This window comes from Schistosoma mansoni, chromosome 4 (assembly GCF_000237925.1).
Source record: "Schistosoma mansoni strain Puerto Rico chromosome 4, complete genome".
In the NCBI taxonomy this organism is placed as follows: domain Eukaryota; kingdom Metazoa; phylum Platyhelminthes; class Trematoda; order Strigeidida; family Schistosomatidae; genus Schistosoma; species Schistosoma mansoni.
The window spans coordinates 6,838,453-6,859,522 of record NC_031498.1 but is presented as its reverse complement, the minus strand read 5'-3'; positions in this window follow the sequence as shown (position 1 = coordinate 6,859,522).

Below are 21,070 nucleotides of genomic sequence, written 5' to 3'. Positions count from 1 at the left end.
TTGAATGCACATTAATTTGCAAGTCTGTCACTATTCTCGCCCCTTTCCTTCAGTCCCCAGTCCATTTAGTCTCATGATATCTTCATAACCATTGTTGTCCATCCCGACCTTGGTATTTAAATTTCCCATCAGGATGGTCATGCCCTTTCCTCGGCACTTCACTATGATCGATTGCAGTCTCTCATAGAACTGATTTTTATTGTCGTCGTTGCTATCATTTTTGGGTGCATTACATTGCATGACATTCATTGAGACTCCCTCCTTCTTTGTTTTGAAGGATGTTTTGATGATTCTGGATCCATAAGATTCCCATTCTACAAGTGCTTTTCGTGCTTGTTCGGACGGCATTAGCGCAACTTCGTGAGTGTGTTGAGCATTTTCCTCTTCGTGACCGGAGTACAATAGCATCTCTCCCAAATCTATCCTTTTCTGTCCAACTTGAGTCCCGTTGCAATTTGATTAGTCCCCACGGTCTCCCACATTTTCCAGACATTCCATGTACCTATATTAATCGTTTCTCTGGTTGCTAGAAGAGGCATCGATCTCGAAAAGCAACTTTTAATTCTAGCAAAACCCTATCTCACTGATAAGAAATATTAGAATGATCACACATTGATTTAATCTTCAATATCTAAGCAAAAAAATCCATACACATGTAGGATGGATAGCTGGTTATTTTTGACGTGAATTATCTATCTAATCATAAACAACTGATTTACTTACTACCAATTAATTGATTACATTATATTCATTTATTCTCTGGTTTGTTTATCAATAATCTACCATTTTTTTTGTCCATTCATATTATCTATGCATGTATTTTTGGACTGTTTTCTATGTTGGTTACTAGGACCAAATATAATTATTCGTTTATATTTATTACCTTAGTATATGAGTACCACTTACTTATCATCAATTCATCATCTCTTTAATAAATTATTAAGAATATAGTTTGTTTGGTTTTTTTTTACAAAAACGTCTCTCCACCAATATTCATTTTAAATATATACAAATATAAAACAAAACTGCAACATTCCAAAAGAAGAAATGGGCAAATTAATTACAGGTAGGCATTTAAAGTAATAAGCCAAAATGAAAAAAGAGAAAAGAAAAAAAGAGAAGAAGAAGAAGCAAACAACAATAATCATCAGTTGAAACAAAAAAGCAAATCTCACATAAAAAGAAAACATAATTCGACAGGTGTTAAAAACTAACTAATCAACTAAATAAATAAAAAAATAAAAAACCTCATTGAAACTCTTCATAAAACTGTACTACACTTAGTAACTATGGTAATATTTATTAGTGTTATTATTATTATCCCTATTATCATTTCACATCTTCATTTCATAAAATTATCTCATATGTATCCATGTTCATATGTATAAAAGTGTATATGTATATATTTTAATCTTTTTAACATTGACTTTATCATTTACAGTACCTATCATTTATGTTTATATTTATAGAAGAAGTGAATACTTTATTGTGAATAGATTTATACTGAATAGGAATAAAAGCACATACATGAGATGGGCAATCATTGGAAAAGGTATAGATGTATGTATATACCTTTTTTTGACTTGGTTGATGAATGAAATTTGAAATGTTTAACTAATAATGTTATACCAATTGATTTAAACAAATTAGTATCGGTGAAAAGATACATGTCAGGTCATTAAGTCAATAATGACTTATAGAAACTATAATTTCATATTTAAAACATAAATGAGTCATAAATATGATATTATAAACATTAGAACTGATGAAAAACGGAATAATGTTTTCCATATGAAACGAAAAACAGAATGTGTCAAGGTAATAATAATTATTATTATTGTAGATTTAATTAACCATATCAGTTGGTGATTTGGTTTATTCGATTAATCTTAATTAATTTATTATATGTATGTATTACTAGGTACAATAATTTTTATACAGTACGCTATTTCTCCTCTTTTTTTTTCTTTTTGATAAATATATTTCTTCATAACTTTGTGTTAACCTTGCGTATGGTACATCAAAATAATGAATGAATATGGTTTAGTCATACTTTGTTTGGGTAAATAATGAATCAGTATGTATAAGTATAACTCTTATTTTAAAGTTCATAACTCAGACAGCAAATACAAAGTACATATATATATATCATAATTCTATATTCATTATCCATGAAATATACTTAGTATTTACGCCTGTTACCCCCAATGGAGTATAGGCCACCGACCAACATTCTACAACCCACTCTGTCTTGAGTCTTCCTTTACAGTTCTATCCAGTTTTTGTTCATTCTTCTTATGTCTGTCTACATTTCTCGGCGTAATGTGTTCTTTGGTCTTCCTCTTCTCCTTTGACCTTCAGGATTCCATGTGAGGGCTTTTCTTGTGACGCAGTTGAGTGATTTCCTCAATGTGTGTCCTATCCACTTCCAGCGTTTCTTCCTGATTTCTTCATCCGCTGAGATCTGGTTTGTTCTCTCCCACAGTAACTTGTTGCTGGTAGTGTCTGGCCAACGGATCCGAAGTATCTTGCATAGACAGCTGTTAATAAACACTTGTATCTTCTGGACAATGGCTTTCGTAGTTCTTTAGGTTTCCGTCCCATACAGCAGAACTGTTTTGACATTTGTATTGAAAATTCTGATGTTGGTGTTGGTTGACAATTGTTTTGAGTTCCAGATGCTCCTCAATTGCAGATATGCTGCTCTTGCTTTGATTTATGAAATATAAATGCATCATTTTTTACAACTTATAATTACTACGTAAGTAATGATGTAAGGAACATTTAAACTGAAAAACAAATAACTTTCTGCACTTTTTTTTCAGTTCAAATGATTCTCGAAATAATATCAGTTTGCGATACGAATAACTTTCAAATAATGTATTGCACATTGAAAATTATTTATTTTACTTAATCAGTCGTTGAATCTTAATACCAGTTTAGTTTAATATTCATTCAATAGTAATATTCCATCGTATTTCTTAGAATATTACTATGTGAACTAATTTGAGTAAAGATGATGTTTTTCAATTGATTTCCGTACTAAATTATGAAAATAGTTAACTATAGTTGGAACCAATTCGATCCTACAGTAAAGTACTGACTGGTTTGATACTGTGGTGTGGGTTACTTATATCTATATAAGTAGTATATAACGATGGTCGGACATTGGATGTATTTCAGTAGAAGATCGATAACGAAATGCAATTGGTATGAAAATACATGAACAATAATAATCGGAGACGATGGACTGACATTTGCAGAATGAACGGTCAAGATTGAGACAATTGATTGATAGTTTGCAAATTAACTACTTACTATATGGTTTTCATATTTTATTGAGATATTCTGTAATTGTGTGCCTAAACACATTCGACTGTCCTCACTCGTCTTCTTGTTCACTACAGATACTACCTACATTAGTTAGTATTTATTCTCAAATACTCAAGTAGAATTTGTGAAATTTATCTAAATTTAAATCTTAATCAACGTTCGTTACTAATTAGAGGTAAATATGTGACAAAGTGAAAAGTACACTCAATTCTGAATAATTCCAATCAGCTTTCAGAAGCATCTCCTTGTAACATCAGAAACGGTTAGTGGGAACGAATATCCAACTCAGTAATTTAAGTTAAATCTGATAACATTGTAAACTGCCTATATGTATTCAGTTACTGATTAGTTTATATAAACCATTGCCCAATTCCATATATTCAAATTCGCCAACTGATCAGATTGATAAACTGTACTTGATTCATTGTTATTTATACATAATTTTGTGAATCAGTGATAGATCAGTTATATATTCATAGTTGGTGAGTAAACATATCCCTATCTTCAATTTCTTCCTCACTTTAGCATCTAGTCATATCAGTCCTTGTTCAGTTATAAAGCGACAGTTAACTAATTATATGGTGGAGAAGATTTGTAGCTCAGTTAGATGATTTTGATGGAGTTTTGTTCTCTGAGCTGGATGGTTTGATCATGTAAGGTGTACCATTTTTCTTCCACTTTGCCCAGCTATTCTCCATCCCACCAAACCATCCAGCTCAGATAACAAAACTCCATCAAAATAACTAATTATATCCTCAGGATATAACAAGTAGCTGTACCAGTATTTTTTTCTCGCCAAAACAGCTTTCTAATTGGAAAAAATAAATATTTTTAAGTGCTGATACTAGTGATTGAGTATACAGTGTTTACATAAACGATAATTACGTTTTTAAAATATCTGTCAGCATAAGATAAAGGTTTTACACCAAAGCAATTCCATACACCTGATCAAGGCTTATTGTTCACTTGACATAAACTAATTTAGGTTTTTCACTCACTCGAAGATTCATATGGGGTTATAATAATGTTATGTAATAGTAAGTTAGTAAATACTTTCTGCGGACATATAGGTTCGTATTTGTTTCGATTTTCTAATAATTCTTCGTGTTTTCTAACTATTACATTTAAAGTGAGCTAAGATTATTTTTACACCCGCCACCTTTTTCAATTTAAACTACTCGGAAAAAGATATTTCTTTGAAAACTCTTGAAATATGATGATTTTAAACTTCATCCACATCATCCATGAAACGAGAGTCTATTTGAAATTTCCTCTCATTGAAATACTCAGCTAATGACAATCTCAGATTTAACTCCATGAATTCTAGCAGGCAATCATTTTCTATACGAATGTCATATGAAAAGTTTAACATTACAATTTTATTTTATTTTCCCAGTCCCCAAATAATAAAAATGAACAAATTAAAACTCAATTGGTAGTTACATCTCATAATTTAATTGGATAAATTCAACTACCTAGCTGCCCATTAAGATACAGGTTTAAATTATCATACCCAATAGACAAAATTTAATTTTCCGATTAAAAACTATCTTAGGTTTACTAGTAATGAACAAAGTATTTTTTCTCTAACTAATTAAGATTCGAAACAAAGATGGATAGTGGCTAGCAGTGGAATCCAGGACGCGCGTTTCGTTCTATTTGAGACTAGTCAGCTGGATGTACATGAATCTCAATGGGAAGATTCAAACAAACAATACCAAGTGTAATTAAGATTCGGTTTCATAAATCCATAATTTATTCGATCAAGATTTCTTTTTATTGAGACTTTCAGGTAAAGACATGTGACTATCGATCTTTAAAAGAAATAACAATTATTGAAAATATCCAAGTAATAAATTTGATAGCATTTAATGGTAATGTGATTAAAATGAATTCACAAAGTGTAAACAATTTTTGCATAAAAATAAAACTGGCAATTTAAGTTTCCCGCTGAAATAATTTAAACCCACGACACACGTCTCGTCCTATTTGGGACTCGTCAGCTGGATGTACCAGGATCTTAAAGTTTATGTACATTCCACAACACATATGCCAATAAGAGACCGATTATTTTTAGTCCTAAACATCAATGGGAAGGTTCAAACAAATAATACAAAATGAATTTAAATGTTATAGCGTTATCAAAGTTCCAAAAAACAAAAGTTCTATAAATATGACTGTTTGAATTGTCTCATTGAATGAAAGTTAATTGACATAACATAGAAATTCAAAGCTCAATTATCTTAAGGTAATTTACACTATCAATTAAGTTCAACTGAAAATCAGAGAACAATTGATAGTATCTTTTTGCCTACTTCAGGACTCTAAAGTATTAAGGTAAAACAGTGTTATCCGTCTTTCTGCTAGTCACCGGTGAGTATATGACAATTATCAGTATAGGGTTGTGCAGATTGTTAAGTTTTAGTTGAGATCATGAACCGATCCATGTTAGACCACCACCAACAACCTAGAAACACTGAACGACCGCTTCATTCTAATATGGGACTCCTCAACAGTGCGCATCCACTATATCTCACACGAACTCTTACGTGTGAACACTCATTCTCTAGACCACTGAACCGACATCCAACTGTGTTGATGTTTAACTTCAAATAATCCATGATATAGTGCGACCATCCACCATTGTGTTCAGTGAGTAAGTGCCTCACACGAGACACGGTTGAACTCCATTGACTATGGTTTCTGATTAGAACTCCGAGAGATCCATGTTGAAGCTAGTCGCTAATGAGTGCATGATTATTATCAGAATGGGGATTTTTAGAGATTGTAGTTGGATGCCGTCCCAATGTTCAAAAGCTTGAGCGTTCATTCGCGGGACAGGATATCGTGGGTTTGAGTCCCGTGTGAAAGATCATGGACGCGCGTTCTTGAGGAGTCTCATTCTAGGAAGGAATGGCTGTCAGTGATGGTCTAACATTGATCCATTCATTATCTCAATTGAAAACTCAACAATCTTCACAACCCTATACAGAAAACCATGTAAATCATACAATTTTTCAATTAAACTGAACAAAGTAACAGCTGAAATGTTTACACTGCAAGTGAAAATAACTCTTCCTAGTTCGAATTGAAAAGCTGAATAACAAGAAAACAACGGTTCAGAGTTCTCGGTTTTTTCAAGTATATTCCTAAATTCACTTGAATGAGTATGTGTTAGCAGGTATATCAAATTATTAAAAGTTTTTTAAACTAAATGAAAAATCTAGTCAGTGTACTATTAATAAATTCATGCCTAACAGCCAGTTAAATTTGGTTGAATTTTTTAGCTATTCCCCTCAATAATATCTATTTATTTGACTGTATAACATATATATAGAACCGAGTTTTAAGCTTTCATTTAAAGTCAAAATGAAACTTTAAGTTGAAACCCATCTCTCTACATCCTTACTTCGTCGACAAAACAGTTGCGGTTTCTCTAATCCAACTACTCTATAAATTTTTAACGACACTAACGCATTTTGATAAGGATCAAGATCTTAATGAAATATAGTTCTACAGTATTTAATCAGTAAAAGTTAAACGAAATTCATTGTCTCTCATAAATAGTTTCTTTAAAATAATAGAGACGATTGTACTACGAATCACTTATCAACTACGCAGAAAACCACTTCATTCACCTAATTGATTATAGTGACATTATGAATTAGCCAATAACGTGTTTATTTAATTGCTATGTACAGAAAATTTTTCTTTAAATATCTTTCTTTATCTAGAGATTTGCATTTCTCTGGAGTTTAATTTTCAATTGTTTTTCTTGCCTCCATCTTTCTCTACCCATAGTTGTTTCGTCTTTGTTGCTCACTTCAGTGTTTGCCTCTCTACTTTTCTCTATCTGTTGATCAACAGTCGCTTGCAATAGTATCCAGAACTAGTGTCTCGTCCCACTTGGGATTCATCAGCTGTATGTACCTACATAACAGTGTTGACCCTTGCACTTGGACTCAGCAGCTCAGTGAAATATCGCAAAAGATAATTAGCTTGAGTTCCAGTATGAATATTAACACTAGTATCCAGGTTCATCCGAACGACGAGCCTCACAGAGAACAACATACGATTTCTGGACTTCACTGTTAACCACAGTCCAACTTTAATTATAACAAACCATAGTTTACTTTTGAATTTATTCATTTCAAGTAACCAACAAAGACCGATACATTAAAATGTGAAAATAACAAGATATATAGTGGTGAAACGAAATTATCTATGTACATCATTCAATAATCCCATTTTTAACATTTAAACAACTACCATTAGTCAAAAAATACAAAACAAAATATATATATAATACAAATACTTTTCTTTGTGTATGTATTTATGTGTAATTCATGTACTACGTATATAAGCGTTTGATAAAGAGTGAGGGAGAGAGAGAGAAAGAGGAAACTTAAGTTTCATTATTCAGATTTAGTTACCTTTGACTAGGATAAATTTTAATGGTTCATACAGATTATTATAAATAGGCAATTGAAAGTATAAATAATGATAAAAGTATGCAGAAAAAGAAAAACTAATCGGTAGAGAAAAGTAACTAAGAGATAATAATAGAAAAAGCGAAAGTTACTAACGATTAAACAGATTACAAATGGGCACTCGTACACAAACACATATACACACGTACAAAATGAGAAATATAGTAATTTTCTCCCACACTTTTTTATTATTATTAATAATAATGAATAATTTGGAAACATAAATTTTAATCAAAAGAAGAAATGAAACTAGTCAAGAAAACTAACTGATTAAACAATAAAATACTTTCCACTCTTGTAAAAAAAAGAAGAAAAATCTTTCTTTTGGTGGTGGGGGAATGTCTTTATAAGAAATCTAACATTTAAAATTACTTCAACAATTTACACAGACAAATACACACGAACACACACGTGAACAAAAGGATAGAAACTGTATACATAAATATGAAAATGAAAAAGAGAACCGATAGTCAGTTGTTCATTTGTATATTATTTTAAAAGACTTAATTACACTGTTATAATGACTAAGAGTTGTGTAGTTTGAGTTGATCTCTGTTAAAACAATCATTAGTTAGTAATTGTTTAAAGAAAATACAAAAACTTTGTAAATATAAGCTGATGTGAAATGTTTGTAGAATACAATCAATGCATTGTGCCTCATTTTCATTGTCTTTACAATTATATACAAACTAATCAGTCTAACCAAATCATGAAAAAAAATTTTTCAATATTCCTATATATGATAATTTAAACAATGGCTTGTTAATCGGAGAACAATGATTTATTTTTCAACATCTCTCAAAGAGTTTTTTCATGAGTGAGTGGTATAGCAGTTTGGGAAGAGTTTGGGAACTTTGAAGAATATAATTTTATTTTGTAGTATGACAACGACTTTTTAAGAATGGGCAAAGAAGGAATATTTTGAATGTATTAGTTTGTATATAGGCAAAGAAAAGAAAAAAATAGAAAAACAACGGAATCATCACAGATTCTACAAATACTTATTTGTGAAAGGAACAAATTGCAGGTTATTTCATCTGAGCACTAAAACAGCTATATTTACACATTCAATATTATGTAAACTGTGATGAAGATTTGTAGCTAAAGTGAATGCTTTAATTAGTATTGTTTTTTGTGACCCGATTAGCACAATCGTGAAACTTTTATTATTTCTCTGGATAAAAAATCTTATTTCAAGTAGAAATAATCTTTTGAAAATTAGTTAATTGTGATGACCTTATGTGTGTCTGCTTTTCCCTGTAACTTTAATTTATATCTTAATGCATCTTCTCACTCTAATGGATTATCTTATCTGACCTCTAGTGTTGCAACAGATTAACCTTTTCTATAAGAAGTGATTAATTGGATCTATACCGACACGTTTGTTGACTGGAGATAGATTTAGCTCCCAAGCTTCCAGAAAAATGTCCCGCCATCCTTATATTTTCCAGAATCTGAAATATTGCATCACTTCTAACCAAACTTGTGTCACTCATGTATCTTTGTATTTTCGTTGTCACTTTGATTTGGGTTATCCATAACCTTATGAATGATCAACCATTTCCGAATGAACTATGGTTACAGAAATCTCAAACTTGTTTCATTACGAAGGGCCTCTTTTTCTAACCATATGGCTTAACTTTTCAGCACTAGGTAGTCATAATTCTTCTAATCTGTTTCATAAATCAGCTCATTACGTTGAAATCCACCAGGGAGCACCATTTACCTCAACAGCACAAGTAAGCCTTGTCAATGTGTCATCTAGCATAAGATTTAAGTCAAGCACGGTTTCCATTTGACTACCACCAACTACCTAACAAAACATTGGTCTGTAAAGCGATGGTTGTAAGTAGTCGAAAAGAAACCCTGGACCTATTTGACATCCATCCGCAAAGTATACCTGTAGTTTTGAAGTATCTGATACTCTCTGGCAGACTCAATCCCATGTCATTTGACTTCACAATCAGAGCCGCCACCACCAAGCAATCTCGGTTGCCACTAACGGAGATGTTTTAACAATTGATTGACCACTAAGTAGTGATCAATGTCAAATATGTCAAGTCCTTAGTACTGATTGAATTCTACCAACCAAGTTCCAATGTGCCCACTAATCTAAGTGACTCAATATCGTATACACTATGTTGAGATGTATCTTCACATTTACAAGTAAGCTTTATTGTGCAATCTCAATCGACATAGAATCAAGGTCAAGTAGAGTATCCTATCAACTGTCTCTAATCACCTAACAAAAAATTGATCTCTTTTTCGTATTCTCAAATTCAATCTTTTCAATCAATCATTCATCTTAGTAAAAAATTCTTGTTACCATTTTAAACTAAACGGTAATTTAACTATTTAATATTTTCATTAGTCATTTGTTAGGTTGTTTTATTTTGTTTTAACTATAAATTAAAACAGAATTTCTTTCAAATAAAGTTTGCTGTTGTTGTTTTGATATTTTATTTCTTATTAATAATTCATTGTTTGTTCATTTGTTTGTTTGTTTATTTATTTATTCTTGTCTTATTCTATTCAATTATGGAAAAAGAAACATGATAATATCGTAAAGGTTGAAATCATAGCTTAAACATTAAAATGGTAATTACTCTTTACTATTAGTAGTAATGTTAGTAGTACCATTATTAATGTGGTGCAAAATTTTGCTATTTTCATTACATTTCATTGTGTTTAACTAAACAAATTGATACCTACTGAATGATGAGTGTAAACATAAACGTTAAAAAAAAGAGGTAATGTGTAGCGATTTATCATTTAATGCCTGTTTATACATATATACGCCTATATGAATGTGTGTGTGTGTGCAATATGTATACATAAGCAAACATAAACGAAACACACTTTACCTAACAAGAAATTAAAAGAAAAGAAAATTATTTAATTGAAATTAATTATAGGTTACTACCTAGGTGTTTATGATTAATGTGAGTAGCAGATACTCGTATAAATACATACTAATATATGCACTTACAAATATATATATTGAACCAAAGTGACAATCTCTGGGCAATAGTAGAAAGAACTGCTTGGTTTTAGAGAAAAAAAGAAAACTTTGTGCAACTGACTTCGAGAGGTAAATCCATGCGTTCTAGTGAGAAGCAGTGACCAGTCGAGTTCAAACCAGGTCTGTTGTGAGATAGAAACTCACTGAACACAATTGGTGAACGGTGGCTCAACTTCATGGATTGGTTGGAGTTAGACATAAACACCAACGGATGCCGACTCAGTAGTTTATCGGTTAAGTGCTCTGGCGCGAGACTGGTAGGTCCTGGGTTCGAATCTCACGAGGTGGGATCGTGGATGCTCACTGCTGAGGAGTCCCACAATAGGACGAAACGGCTGTCCAGTGCTTCCAGGTTTACCCTGGTGGTCTAGCTTCAATTGACTCACGCTTTCAACTATGAAAAAACTTTGTGTAAACAATGTATTATATTCCTGACTCTACTGTTAAATACTTGAAATCGGAAATCACGTCGATACCCAGGATGTGAAGTAAGAATACTGAAGACTCATACAAGAAAAGATTTATTAACCCTTGAAAGCATATGTCACTTACCCATAAGCTGATACGTACACTAGCTTGGTGATCAGTAAACAGATATCACATAAATGAAAATTAGATGAAATTATTAAGAAAAATTTTCGCTGTATCCCATACTGAATAAACGCTACACTATAAATGAAATCAGTATTATACTGATCAAATTATTTCATTAAAGATAAATATCTTTTTCCAGCGATTATTACAGTGAATGGAAATAGAAGTAATTGACCCTAAAGCTAACCAAAATCTTTGGTGACTATCACGCACCCTGCTTATCTCCTCAGAAGGAAAAAAATATTAGTGGTGAATGAAACATTAATTTGCTAGAGAAACAAGACGAATTCTTCTTGTTTCTTGCATTTGAACTCGTTACTTCTTCTGAATATGGGATAATTTTAAATAACATTTGTTAGATTCAATTTCTGTAGAATAGTTATCCCATAGGTTGCATCACTTGCAATATCTTGTGTACCACTATTAGTGCTAATATCAATAATAATACCACAGCGACTATTACTAATAGAGAATGTCAGGAAACATTGAAGAAAATGTGACCTCTGAATCTATCTTTGTCATTCAAATCTACTTTTAATACCAAAAAAGTAATTTACTTTACTAATATTCATGACTAAACTATTTGACGTGAACAGGAAATTCAGGATATGTCATCAAATATATTGCTTCATTCAATACCAAATGTCTTAAACAGATACTATCAGTAATTATTAGGATGATAAACTGATGATAAACAAGTATTTATGTACAATGTTATGTATGTGTTTGGCTATTCATAGTTTTCATACATTTTGCATTTAATTTCATAACGTTAAAAACTTCGACTGGTCTGTTTGACATTGCATTCACAAACAGTACAATACACAGTGCCTTCACCAGTCAATCACAAGATGCATCGGCGTAACTGGTGACCCGAATCTGTCTAATCAAGTTGAAGATAACTGATATATACGACTCAGTGACGGTTTTCAACACATTCAACATCATGGTGTTGATAAAGTAATGTAGTACTAAATGGAAGTTCAGTGTACTTTTTCCTTTCACATAACTGCAAATTATATCACTTGAAACGGAAATATGTTACTGTTTATTTTATGATTTCCCCTAATTACATTAGAATCAGTGATAAACATTGTTTTTGTTTCATATTTAAACCAATAAGTTCAATGTGCGTTAACAAGTGATAAGAAGGAGACTGTTTACGATTTAATTCCAATTCTATTGATAAAGTTATGGCCAATAGTCTAAATAATTTGACAACATGTTGAGATATTGCCCAAAACAGAGTTGGATGGAGAATGACGGTGGGCGGTCTATGCTCCTCCACTAGGGGTATTAGGCGGTTGGAGGTAGCTTACAGGAAACTCTCCCTGATCTATGTTTTGTGTTGTCAGAGAGGTATATCTTCAGTCTTGAAGAAACTCATGCTTCCTGTGAGATTTTAATCAGTCTCATCCAGGCTAATCAGGGTTTCCTGTAGACTACCTCCCACCATCCAACAATACTAAGCTCTCGTAGATAGATTAATTAGTTTATTATTTAGTACTAATAATTTTTTTTCTTAATTAACAAATAAGTAATCTATAAACATCTGAAACTAGAAATTTTATGATTATTATGGAAAACATACTTGTCCTTTTATCATCATAACAAGGATGTAGATTAATTTTTAGATTAATATGAAAATAATACATAATCCGATTAATCTATTTGTGTATATTTACATATATAAGTAGTATGTACTCATTCAGTTAAATAAATCTATATGTTATATGAATAATAAATTATTTAAATCATTTTCAATAGTCTACTGATCACATTTAACAGATTATCCAATTAATTTCTGTTAATATTCATTTATATTGTTCATCTTAACTCATGTGTGATAATAATTACTCTCTGTAAAAGAAAAAGAAAGAGAACCTATAGCAAGTTTTTTTCTATTTGCCTGTTAATTTTTATTAGAAAACAATATATTACTTAATATTCTTACTTACAAGTATAAAATATATGATGAGATATACAACTCAGTTTAATTTGTCTTGAAGTATACATGTTAAATGATTGAATAACAATGAAATAAGATCGATTAAGCACTTGATAAGAACTTCCATAGTCTGGCATCCAGCCTGAAGGCATGTTTTTTGCTAGGAGAATGGGATGAGCAGCTTGTAAGAGAAAATTTGTAAAATAAAAAGTGAATCGACGATTCAATTAGAACATAGGGAGCACTTACATTTAATCGCGAAAACAATTAATGACAGTGACCAATAATACAGGTGTGTGACTAAGCTCTCCTAGCAATCAAGATTAGTAGTTAATAGGATGAGATTTCGAATGCGTTACACGACTCCCATGATGAAGAAAATGTTGTCTCAATACTTGCAGTCATATATTGTGTGTATGTGCAGTCGGCAAGTTATGTAGAGTAAGATGACTACTATGTTTTGCATCCGTGTCCGGTTTTGAATAACCCGGATTGCACCTCTAGAACCAAGTCAGTAGACTCAACTGAAGAACATAATTTAGCCTAGCTATCACCAGCTAACTTTCAAACTATCCAGTTTGACGTAATAGTGTAACGCAGACAATATTTCATATATATTCTGCAAAATAACAACCCACTCCAACTGGTATACTCACAACCATCCTTCCAATCTCAACATAGTATACTAAAAACTCGAATTCACAACTCATAACACTTCAGATATGTAGTAACCATTTTAATCCTCCAGTATTGTAAATTAGTATATTTATCAATATGTTTACGTAATAATATCAATTACCTACCAGATTTTAGTCATCATCACATTTGATTTACCTTTTTGTAAGAGGTGGTACAAATATTTCAAACAACGTCGTTTCCGACTTCTTCATTTATATGGATATTTGCATAGCTGAGTTGAAAAACTAATAGCCTGCACCATACATGGAGTTATTTCTATCCCTCATCACTAGTGAGTCGACTTCAGATGATTATCTGAAGAGTTATACTGATTTATTGAATACCATTTATGGGAAGTGGTGAATGAATTGATTTTATCCTACAAGTAGTGTTGTTCTCACTTTATCTAAATTCTAAAAGAGATTCAATTGCATGAAATGAGAATAATAATAGTTATAATTAACAACTATTTGATGTTTTTAAACAATTAATAAAACTTACACTACTTAAGAATATGAGTAGTGTAACAATATCAATATCAGTAGAAGAATTGTACAAGCTTGTGATACCTCATTCTTAAGTATGGATATATCACACAGATATGTTTATTTTAAATAATTTTATAAAATGAATTTTGATTTTTTATGAAACTGTATTACACTAAACTGGTTAATTTTCCATCAATAATGTTACTACTCACACACATGGATATAAATTATAAATGAGGTCATCACTGATTTTTTGCATACTGTTAATCAGAAGGGGTTTTGTGGATATTTAAGAACTCTTCATAGTTAAAATCATGAGTCAACTGAAGCTAGACCGAAATGGAAGACTTGGAAGCACTAGACGGCCTCTTCGTCCTATTGTGGAACTCCTCAACAGTGCGCATCCACGATCCCGCCTCACGAGATTCGAACTCAGGACCTATCAGTCTCGGATGCCGGCTCAGTGGTCTAGTAGTTAAGCGCTCGAGCGCGAAACTAGTAGGTCCTGGGTTCGAATCTCACGAGGCGGGATCGTGGATGTGCACTGCTGAGGAGTCCCACAATAGGACGAAACGGCCGTCCAGTGCTTTCAGGTTTTCCATAATGGTCTAGCATAATATTAAATTATTATATACTTCTCTGATTGTATTGAGTATGAAATATGGTTAATTGTAATTTGATAGATGTGTATACACTGAAATTCTATGTTATCTTTTTTTTAATTACAACAGAACATACTGTTTATTTACTGATTACTGAGAAGAATAATATTTTTACAATATAAGTAGTATCATATATTAAATAAACAATTTTCCAAAATATTTCCATATGTATGACCTAGATTAATATTATTTTTATCAGTAGTAGTTGTTGTTTTTTATGATACAATTACCTTGATAGACTTATCCTATTATTTCATTGAATTCAATGTACAATTTTATTACAGTATTATATTATGTTAATTAATTTTTTTAAAAATTTTCTTTCATGAAAGGAAACCAAGTATACACATTTGAATTTATAAAAAAGAATGTCAGTGGAGAAGTGCTTGGTGAATCCCTTTTGCTTTAATATATATTTGTACAGATACATACAGACTCATATTGTATATGTATGTACATTTCTGATTGTTACCCCCATTTATTAACTTCATACCCATATGGTTTACCAATATAAAAGCGATTATACGAATATCATGTATCAATTGAATGTAAAGAGGATTTCGATGTTAATTTCAAACTATTAAATAACATATTCTAAAATACAATAGAATTGTTACAAAGTATCCATAATCTATCGAAAGGACTACTTGTTATTATCAACGACTAACAATAGCTAGAGTATCATTTGAAGTCAAAGAGAATTGGGTGATTGTTTCGTTTTAGGTTGAAACTCTAGACTAATTCCATGTAATATCAAGTCTTAGCACTTCAAAAAAGATGGTAACATCAAAATCATTTATTCGTTCAGCTGGTAATTGATATCTATCACTTGCAACTTCAATCTACTCAAGATGTAATACACTCAACTCACAGAGTCTCAACTTATTTTTTTGTAAAGAATGTATAACTAGTGAGTAAAACAATAGAGTACAATATGTCAGCAAATATATACTTCAATAATACGCTGATATGCAACCACATGTTACTTGTTATTAGAGTTATATAACACTTGGCCTGCTTGAACATCTGGGCTACCTGTTCCAGTCATTTAGATATTTCAAGAACTTATCTAATTATGTTTGTTTTAAAACATCATAAGGCTATTAATCGCATAAGCTATTCAGGTGCGTTTCTGAAAAGTGTACAAATTTTCGTTGTACAAGTTTCAAAGACCCAATCAGAGATATCGTGGTTGCTGGCAGGCAATATGCAGCAAAAAGAATGTACATTATTTAGATATCGATTGATTGGACTGCTAACTTCCAACTGGAGATCACTCAATATTTGTCGTCAGGATCTATCAAGAAGTAAGAAACGGAAACTTGTTGAAATACATTGTGCTGAGAATTCTATATTGTATCAAAAATATAATATTGAATAAAGCTAATGATAATAATAGTAACAATTAGTTATCTACTACAAATAAATGTTATTATTTAGTGTCAGTAATGTCTTTATTGTCAACTTGGTGTTTCAGATACCTAAACGCTTTGACTCCTACACTATTCATGCTTAATATTAATGAGAAAAATGAAAATAGTCTACAGTATTATAACCATAAAACTCATTCGTTTGGTTAATCACGCTCAATACAACTATATATATAAGTGAACGCAAGATGGACAGAATGAATTATCTTGCTAAATGTTATTATCATCAGTGTTTCTTCATATGGACTTTCGATAGTAACATCCTAGATCTATATTAGTAACAGACTGGAGTCTGAATTAATATATATATATCAATTTTCGTCATGTTGAATGATAAGGCGATTAATAGCTTAATCAACTGCAATGCAAATGACATATGAAATTGATTTTCTTTTCCAATCGTGTTTGATATATATTCATACCATCTTAAGAAGAATTATAGACGCTTCATTGTATGATATTGTAAATATGTGTTCACACAGTAAGTTATTGAACGATTCTTGTTAAATGCAATTCAGTTCAGTGTATACAAATCTGACTGTTATGTATTACCAAATCATTTTGATTCATTTTGGGAGTTAAATAAATTCTTATCAATAGTCTTCTAACCTTTTCTCTTGTGTTAAAGTTGATACGTAGATTACGTATGGGGTTCTTAGAAGCAGCTATGAAATCGAATCGAGGTTTCAATTACAAAAAAATTATCAATAAAAAAAATTATTGATAATAACTCGTTTTCAGAAAAGAATTTAATTTCGACGAACTTCACTGTCATCATAATACTGAAACAGGAATAATAGTCAGAAATTATCATGTCGTGTGCCCTATCATTACTGGAATGAGTAAAATTACTAGCTCGAAATTTATTTTATGACAACAATGAGTTCATTATCTGAGTTATCATTACTCTGACACAAGAGTACATTGATCCTAGATGCTACAATTTACACAGTATGATGAGGTTAACAGGATTAAATTCTAAAGTAATTGAAATAATAATAGTACCAACAAGAGACTAGTCCATAAAGAATAAATAAAGTCGAGGGATAATAAATATACAATAATAATACTGAAATTCAAGATTTAACAAAAGATAAACAATATATACCTCTTCATTAACGCAATCGTCAAGACTTATCGCTCTCCATGAGAACTTGAAGGTCCTGGGTTCCAGCCCTAGTGAGGTTATGGATGCACACTACTGAGGAGTTCAATAATAGATGAATCAGCTCTCTAGTCTCTTCTGGTCTTCAAAAAGACAAAAAAACTGTGCCCGTGTTTAATTTAGATTCATTTCAGTCAATGTGAGTGACTATTTCATGGTTAGTTTGTTCAATTTATTGGTGTTAATTACGAATTCATAAAGTGACATGAGGTAGGTAAATAAGAAAACAGTTTTATGGTGATAAATTTAAAGTACCAAATAGCGTAATCCCCCAAATCAATAACTCTTAATCTACACCTTCAAGTCTCACGTTAGAAACGGTTTTCTTTCAACAGATTATTCAATCTTTACCCTTTTTGTAGGTTGAAACAATCAAAATAAACACTCTCAATGGGTTCTCTTACAATCTATGGTATACAATATTCTTTTCTACGAATATTATCCTAATTTATGAAATTCCTATTCTTTGAACATCAGTATATACCAAACCACTTTCGAAATAAATCTATCCACATGTACATGATTCGACCTCTTTTTTCTTTAATGATTAATGTAGCTTTTTATACTAAACAAAAAAAAACTCATAAAATTAATTATCATCTTGTGTCATTTTATTTTTAAGATAAAAATCACTACCATTATTATTACTATTGAAAATATCCTTTAAATTATTTCGGTTTTATTTACTATTTTGTTTAAGTATTTGTGTTTATCTGTTTCCTGGTCTATCTGTCGACTACTTTATCTCGGTAAAAATACACATAACATTGTATATTCTCTAACGTTTCTGTATTGTTTATTTGTATATAATGTTAATTATAGTCAAATGATGTATATCATAAAAAAATGGGGGGGGGTAAATTATTATCATAAACTGTGCTGTTAACACACTACTACTGTTGTTATTAGTAACATTGATAGTGTTGATTTAAAAGATTAAAAGGGAAACTGAAGAATAAGAAATTATGGCCAATCGGTTTAGAAAATTTGTTTATTCACACTTGCTCACAGTAACTCATAGATGAAAATCAGCTATATATAGATATATTTATGATTGTTTACATGTATATATACATGACGATACATAAAACCTACAAAGATTTTGAATAATTATTTATTTTCGACTATCATTTCCATCCTACTCTATCGTTCACCCTTCATTTGCGTATTTAAACAATCCGTATTTAATTTATATCCATGATATTTACAAATAGTTTAATACTTTCTGGCTATATAGATATCTCTGAGATAAACAAAATGGACATTGAGTGAAAAAAACAACGAGGTGGAGAATAAAATATAAACTGATAGGGTATGGTTACCAAGCTAATTGCTTATTTTTATATATACATGTCTTTATATGTTTGTGTGTATGTGTTTCGTGGTTGAGATGGGAAACAAGTGTAAACTACAACTAACTCCCATCCCAATTCTAATCATAATTACTATTGTTTCCCTTAGCAAGTTTTGGAGGTTATATCCAGATTACGTATTTGTTTTACCTTATGTGTTCTAATGCGTAAAAGTTAAATGTCATTCAAATTCATCGAGGCATTACTTTCGGAAATTGTTTATTAATAAGTAATGAGCTGTTTAATAGAATTTAAAGGTAGTTTGAGAAAATTCGCTGTTTTTTTTTTACAAAAAAGTTATCTATGGTGAAGTAATTAGTTTTTGACCAAGATAGGATATCAGGAGGGGTTTTGTGCAGATTTTAGTAACTTTCTATAGTTGAGATCATCAGTCAATTGAAGTTAGACCACCATGGAAAACCTGGAAGCACTGGACGGCCGTTTCGTCCTATTATGGGACTCCTCAGCAGTGCGCATCCACGATCCCGCACTCGCGAGATTCGAACCCAGGACCTACCAGTCTCTCACCAGAGCACTTAACCGATAGACCACTAAGCTGGCCGGCATCCAACGATGTTAATGTCTAACTTCAACTGATCCAAGAAGTTGAACGACCATTGCCTTTTTGCACACTGAGTAGTAATCAAGCTCATATTTGTCTAGTCTTTTGGTGTGAATAGATTTCTACTAGTTTGGTCATAAATCTAATTGACTCATGATCTCAGCTCTACAGGATAGGATAGTTAATTATGTCATCTCAATAACCACTGTATTCAATACTATGTGCCTAGCAACAGTTATGAACTTTTCTGTACAAAATATGAAATATGCAAAGCAATGCCTAATTATGATGAATCTTAATCTTAAAAATTTAATTAGAAAAGTGATAATCTATCATTTATGTTGTAGAATGTTTACTGATTGAAAATAAATAGGAAAAAAGAAAGAAGAGTCATGGAAATATTTATTTAAACACATGAATATTGGTACAAAGGGACACAAGATACATATGTGATATTGCCCAAACCAAAGCAGATGGTTTTCTTAGAAGGCCACACCCGGAACCTTCGACCTAAAGATCTTATTCACAAGGCAGTAGATAATCGTGAGGAGATGCAGTCCCATGGTAGCCGGTGACCAATAATTGGTTCATACGCCATTTGATACCTCAGGATACTGTAGTTCATGTGCACCATTGGTTTGGAATCAGGGTTTTCCAATTCTTCTAGGTGGACCCTCCGTGTCCACCGACCTGGTTAAAGCGCCAGACATTCGCTTTACATCCTCTCAATTTCGTAAACAACACCCCCTCCACGAGAAGGCAGTGAGTAGAACTTCCCTGGCAGAGGTTATATATGCGGGGTCATGTGAGAGCATTTGGAGAGGGAGAGCGTACTCTCCCCACTCTCGGTCGTACCAGGGCATTCATAGATTTAATATACTGTAGGCACCGTATAAAAAACAAAGTTTATATTGGATAAAAGTATGTATCGAACAGAAAAAAAACCTGTAGCGAACAGACAATATGACAGTCAATATGTCTGTAGATTCTGATGGCTTTAAGTTTTTTATATTGATTAAAATAATTTTAATATCATTAGTATTATTCAGTGACTTAAAAGCACTACAATCGTTATAAAACTGGAACATCCTAGATTTTCATCCAAGCAGAGTTAAAAACCATCACTTCTCATAAGTTTAAAGCTGACAAAAAATGAGCTTTTCAGTCATCCTTATTTTTTAATAGTCTTCCGGGTGTTTTTATATCTCGTGGAGATTTACGAATGATAACTTTAGGAACTATTCATGAACCAATATGATATATATTTCCTATTGTAAAGTTGTTAAGTAACTAAACTATTCATATTCATATCCCTCTTATTATAAGCTTTATTTCGACCTATAGAC